The following is a 7,132-nucleotide window of genomic DNA, read 5'->3' on the forward strand; positions in this document are numbered from 1 at the left end:
AAAAAATACAGAAAAAAGAAAAAGTGCTTACATATATGCATATACATATATCTTTACACATTGCATATACTTGCACACACATATTCATATTCATATCCACATACTCACACTCCCATTCACAATTCTTCACTTAATTATACAGCAGAAAGAGAATATATTTACATCTTTATCTATCGTATTAATCTATTGAACTCCAGCCTTCACCCTGACTCCAAGCATCCTATCCATGTTCAAAAAATGACATTCAGTTAACATCTTTCTCAAGAACCCACTGATACTTCAGAAACATCTTGAAACATTCAGTGTTTAATTGATGTGTTTATGTAACTCTAAATATAAATGCTCACCCAATCATAATGATGATGCTCAGGTCTTTTCCTTCTTCATAATTCCTTGAATCACCTTATCATATTGTGACCACCTTATGGTTAAAGGACAACTATAAAAAACTGAGTTGTGAACTGAGATCCACTCTTTAACTTCAATCCAAAATCCTCCTCTTCATCCTCACATAATCTATATAAGTCACAATGTTGGATGCCCCATCTTTTATTGGTAGGCAAGCCTCTGTAGATGAGTTTTAGTTGTACAGTTCTAATTCAAATCACTGCAGAGTTAATTAAGTCAATTTAGTTACAAAGGATGCTTTTATTGCAAAGTTGATTGCTTTAAGGTTTAATGATTGAAGTTCTCCATGTTTGTAATGTAATTATTGTGATAAGCTCTTTTAACCTTACCACCCCATAATAAAACACATTCTGTTCAATGACATAGGTAATGACATGAAAATATAAATAAACTTACTAAAGAGTTTATCACTGTTATTTTTCCATATAAAGTTAAATTAGCCTAAATTCTCCTAACATGTAACCTTTTTATTAAAATGTTCCTTTTGTAATGCATTTCATGTTTTTAGATATAAAAAACTTTACAACATCTATTAGGCCATTTGACTATTTAAATGGCAGAGCTCAAAATGTATCCTTCAGAAATCCACAGTACATTTATCATAGTTAGGTTTCAGTCCAGAGATCACTGAGAAGTTATTCAGCTCTTGATAAATCCCTCATGTTTTCAAGTGAATAGTTTTATACTTTTCACTGACTTTTCATTGATATATGCATCTCCTAAAAACCTTGGGATACATAACTAATGTCCAATGTATGGTGGAGGATTAGTGTAAAAAATAACTTATCCTATCATACTAGAATCTCCAGTTATAGGATTCCTTAAACATTAATATTTCAAATTCACGTATATTTGACTACATTCAAAGAATTCTCACTTTAAACTCACAGTTTTGAAATATGTCTTAGAACACGTTTTCATGTGGCCTTAATTTCTGCAGATGTATAATTTAGTCACAAAATATGCTAATCAGGCCTTGGATGAATATACACATATATAATGTGTATATTCTAGACATGCTAAATGATATTGTACAGACTCTTAAAACTAAATGTATCACTAAATAAATCAATTATTTCATATATTTTCAAATTAATTTTCTCTAAATAACAGTTTAGAGCCAAGATGTTCAGAAAAGTGTCAATTATTTATATGCATATTCTTTTAAATTTGCTCAAATCCCTAATCTAAAAAATTTTTTATACTGAACAATTATAATAACAAAATGTGTGGATGATTCTATTTGGAGAGAAAAGATCCTTTTAGTTAGAATGTCATCAAATGTGAGGTGTTGAAGGTGCTGATGAGAGACCAGAGAGATGAAATCCAGAGGAAGTGTCCTTTTCCCCAGACTCTCTCTATCCTTTCATCGATCCTTCACTCAGGGTGGCAGGGTGTGTGTTTATGTGTGTGTTTGGTATTGATCCTCACCATGCCACTGTCACTGGCCTCAGGGTGGCCTCAACTCAGGGGACAGGGACAGACAGCCTCTGGCAGAGAGGGACAGGGAGAGAGGGAGAGAGAGAGAGAGAGAGAGAGAGAGAGAGAGAGAGAGAGAGAGAGAGAGAGAGAGAGAGAGAGAGAGAGAGAGAGAGAGAGAGAGAGAGAGAGAGAGAGAGAGATTTCTTTAACACTACTTCACCTCTAAAGATTATGACTACAAATAAGCCATAAAAGGTTACCAAAAAAAGATTTCATTTCAAGCCTTGCTTTTATTTATAAGATCAACATGTGATGTTTTATGCACATTTTCTCAACTTACCCATATTTTATACACGTGTTGCTCAAATGCACTGTTAACCTTAAGTCACTGACTCACACTCAGCTTTATGCATTGCGAAGCTCAGCTGTTTCAGTTGTGTTTCAGTTTTGTGGCTGAAGAAGAAAATCCGGTTTCCCTCTGCACTGTGTTGCAGTGATGTGAGCGGTCAGTCAGAGCCCATCCTGAAACGAAATGTATGTAAATGTCAAAGACTGCTGAAGGCTTTAATTTGCACTTTGCAGCCACAGATGTTACAACATACTGTGCTGACCTTCACAACTGATTGTAGAATAATGACAGCTGCTAGTTGTCCCATAAAGAAGACATGTCAACTGAAAATGTCTGCTTTATGTCTTCATGTCTAAGTTGACAATAGAGAGATAACAGGAAATGAATTGAGAGAGATGTATGAATAAAGGATTCCAGAATGGACTTGAACTGGTGAAGCTGCCGTTTATTATCAGTATAGTAAGCTCTGCTTTTGTCATGTCAATTGAAATCAGATACGTTGGTTTATTTCACAGGTCATATATTTCCTGGACATTTTCTGAGACTTTTTACAGACGGTGGTACAATTTCATACTAATTATAAGGAAAACCTGCAAGTGTTAAGTTGATGTAGTTAATACCTACTCATTATATGTACATACAAAAAAAAAAAAAAAAAAAAGGGCAATTCTTTCCCTGACAGAAAACCCATGGTTGTCAGTATTGTAGTTTCATGTCATACAATACATTAGCCAACCAGGTTACAGTTTTTCTTTAAAAGGTTTGTATGATTTTGTAGTAAACTGAAAATGTGCACATTATAGTTTTATAATAAACAACTTAATGTGCTAATATGTAGTTTTATACACAAAAGTACACTGAAGAGTTTTTTTTTCTGTCAGTGAGGAATTGTTAGGAGTCTAATTTATTAGGAATTGAACAACTAAGTACCAAATATAATGAATAGGCAACCACCAACTTAACCAACATAACACATTTTTTTCAGTTTCTTGTCATTTGTACTAAACCCTTTGTGTGAAATGTCCTAAAAATTAACTGTTAAATATCTGTACATTTCTCGGAAAATGTCCATGAAAACAGGTGCAACAGGGTGGAGACAGCAGTATTTAAATGAGGGTTTTGTGTCTTAATGGAGAGTTTGGACGAGCAGAAAGCTGCAAGCACAAAATGAAATGTGATCAGGTTCTAGTGGAAGAGGTTAACAAATATAATGAGTTATAACAAAAACAAATAGTACCAGAGAAACCGACATATGGGAGAGTATTAGTGACGAAGTCAATGCTGTTAGTAAAACCAAAAATATTCCACTCCAAAAATATTAACACAGGTGGAAAAACTCTGTCCTGTGTGTATTCTGTCATTGTGCATCCGTCTCCTCCTCTCCACAGTGACAGAAGTCATCTGTGCCCAGTGAGCAGCCGGTTAATACCTGTCCTTCAAAGGTATTATTTATAGACGCAGTTAGCGTCAGAAAAATTACCTTCAGGTTTGGTAAATCACAATGCGTGTGCTAAATAACATATTTGCATTTTCTCTGCAATCTCCCTGTATTTTGCACACTGAGGTTGAAACGCCCCTTATTACATATTCATTATGGCAAACGTACTAAATGAACAGCGCGTTCTATCTTGCACAGTTGAAAAACGCAAACCTCAGTGCGCTGCGTCAGTAGATCAGCTTGCACATTTTTTGCGGGTGATGTCAAGTTTGCACACGTTTCTACACACGCAAACCTTTAGTAAATCAGGCCCTATGTCTTACCATCAACCTCCACACACACTCATACAGAGAATAAGCTGAGCTCTCGTGGACATGGACACACACACCTCAGACGACCACTGTGGCTCACCATAACCCAGTAATACACACCCACACCCACACACACACACACACACACACACACACACACACACACACACACACACACACACACACACACACACACACACACACACACCGTTGGTTTGAGGTTGGATGACATTGAGGGTTACAGGGAGTTTTTGCACACATAGTCACATAGTGTCTCTCTGTGAAGCACACACAAGGACTTTGTGGTGATGTCACCAGCCAAGGGACCTTTGGGAGAGACACTGTGGCAAGCTCAACATCTACCAATGTGTGTGCATGCATCAGTGTGTGTGTGTGTGTGTGTGTGTGTGTGTGTGTGTGTGTGTGTGTGTGTGTGTGTGTGTGTGTGTGTGTGTGTGTGTGTGTGTGTGTGTGTGTGTGTGTGTGTGTGTGTGTGTGTGTGTGTGTGTCCACAGTAGTCACCTTGAGGTTTGCTAGTGCATCTCTATGTTGCTTTAACCCACAGAAAGCAAAGCGGTGGTTCTGTGAGGTAAGATACAACTCAGTTCTAGTTTGACATTTAGATGGAATGTTCAATTCCTGTTGACTTGTACTAAGTTATGTTGTGTGGACTGAGGTGAGACCTTGACTACATTTGAATATCTTCACCTTTATTTCACCATGTTTCAATAAAAAAGTTCAGTTCAGTCACTTTCCTTTATACTTATATAATAATGAATGCTTTACTGTATGCATCATGAATACACCATGCAAACACATGTATAGTGTCTCAGTTTATTTCTGCTGTAGTCATTGACTGAGTGACTGAGAACATATAATGAAGAGAACATTGTACTATTTATCATTATAGAGAGTATATTCTCTTTTGTTTCTTTTTTAAAATATTGGTCTTAAATGCTAACACAACTAGTTCTGTAATCAGCTGATAAGAAAGTTATGACAATTTGTATTTCTTATTTTAGTGTTTGATCATTTATTTACAGTCAAAAAGATGCTAGAATTGAACATCAATCAAAGCAGTAATAGAGTAAAAAAAAACAATGGCCTTGTTGTTTATTAATCATAAAGTACCAGGTCCCTACCAAGAAAACTGAATATGATTAATAGCTTGAAGGACAGCATGATAACAAATTCCATCCGAATTTCCAGATGTACAGTTTATTAATACAAGAACATACCTTACACTTTTTCTTTTTTATTTGCCTGTTTGTTGTTGTTGTTGATGATGATGATGATGATGATGATGATGATGATGATGATGATGATGACGATGATGATGATGATGATGATGATGATGATGATGATGATGATGAATGATAAATGATCTTTGCTTTCTGAAACTAAATGTACCTCCATGACTGAGGGCCACCTTACACACATTCAGTGCCTTACACTGTGGTGAGCAGTGAACTGATTTAACAAAGATCATTATTTTGCATTACTGATTAGTTTAGATCAGTTTCATTACTGTTAATCTACACAATGCAAAGCCCTGCACTGTGGGCTTTACTAAAGGATTTCATGCCATGGGAACTACCTTTTTTATGCTATTGTGGGAACCTATATAGACACTAGTGTATATCTTTCCCACTCTGACTCATATAAAGGACATGACAGGACACTGCCCTATATTCTTCAGTGTGTGTTTTTCAGGAAACACACAGGTGAAGCCAGGCTTTACTGTTTTGACATGTCAAGTGTTTATTTAAAGTCAACTAGAAGACACTTTTTTGTCTTTTCTGCTTAGGCCCATGATCCTTCCCATCCTTCTTCCTTTTGAGCTTGCCATTTCTGTAGTTGCTACAGATAGGTATGGTTCAACCTGAGGATTCTGTTGAAATGTAGCTTTGCTAGCTAACTAGCTTGTCGGACGCTTAGAAAACAGACAGAATCAAATGTTGGCATTGTACATTTCTTTAAAAAATCGATACGTTGAATCTCTATCTTCAAGTACATATTAATCTTTCTGCAATATGTATCACAGAGAAAGTGACGTGGATCAGATGATATATGAGCTCATTTCCATGTTAGGAGGAGATGGGTTGGGTGGTGTAATTATTTGCATAGAAAATTTGCATCAAAGCAGCAGAAACTACTGCTTGTTTGTTATTTTTAGTGAGACATGGGATCATTTACAACTGTTTTTTTCTGGCACAAAAAAAACAGGTATTTTAATCCAGACATGTATCGCTTACCACAGACCTTAACCACAGCATTGTCATAACATAAAGCATCATTATCCAACTTATAACTGCCATTTAATGACATGCGAAACACTTAAAATGCGATCAACATTGAAACATAGAGATTGAAACTATCCACAGTTTGCAGAAACATACGATGCCAACATTTTATTCTGGGTTGTATAGCAACCATGGTGCAATGAAGCAAAATTCAACCGCAATGAATGTGTTGTACAGTTAGCTGTGTACAAGCTAAAATCCATCTATATCAGGGGTGTTAAACTCATTTTAGTTCAGGGGCCACATTCAGTCCAATTTGATTACAAGTGGACTGAACAGATGAACAGCCTGAGATCTCTTAAGAGAAATGAGTGAAAATTCACCAATATTATGTCTCAGTTTTTTTGCAGATTATTTTGCACAGAAACTGCTGATTGATGTTCAATATATGAATAGTTTAAATATGACTACAATATGTATTCATTGTTTTTTTCAGAGGTTTGTATTCTGGTCAGGTTGGGAAAAAGACGTCTGAAGCAGCAATTACTTTTCAGCAATTTTCACACTTTGCAGATTTATGCAACGGGTAGGAATGGACCCCTTGGTGGGCCGGTTCTGGTCCGCAGACCCTATGTTTGACACCCCTGATATATACAATATACATATATTTTATGAATAAGAATATAAAAAGAGAGAAGGAGAAAAGGGAAGTATAATGACTTAACAATTACAGAAGATCGGAGGTTCAATTCCTAGCATTTCCAGTCCGGATGTCGATGTGTCCTTGTGTGTATGAATGTGTGTGAATGGGTGAATGTGACTTGTAGGTTAAAAGTGCTTTGAGTGATCAGAACACTATAAAAGTGCTGTTTAAGTACAATCCATTTACCATTCCATTTATATCATTTTGTTGTTGCCATCAACAAAATGCATCAACAAGCTGCCTGACTGTTAAAATACA

The sequence above is a fragment of the Scomber scombrus genome, chromosome 24 (genome assembly GCF_963691925.1).
Source record: "Scomber scombrus chromosome 24, fScoSco1.1, whole genome shotgun sequence".
NCBI classification, from domain to species: Eukaryota; Metazoa; Chordata; class Actinopteri; order Scombriformes; family Scombridae; genus Scomber; species Scomber scombrus.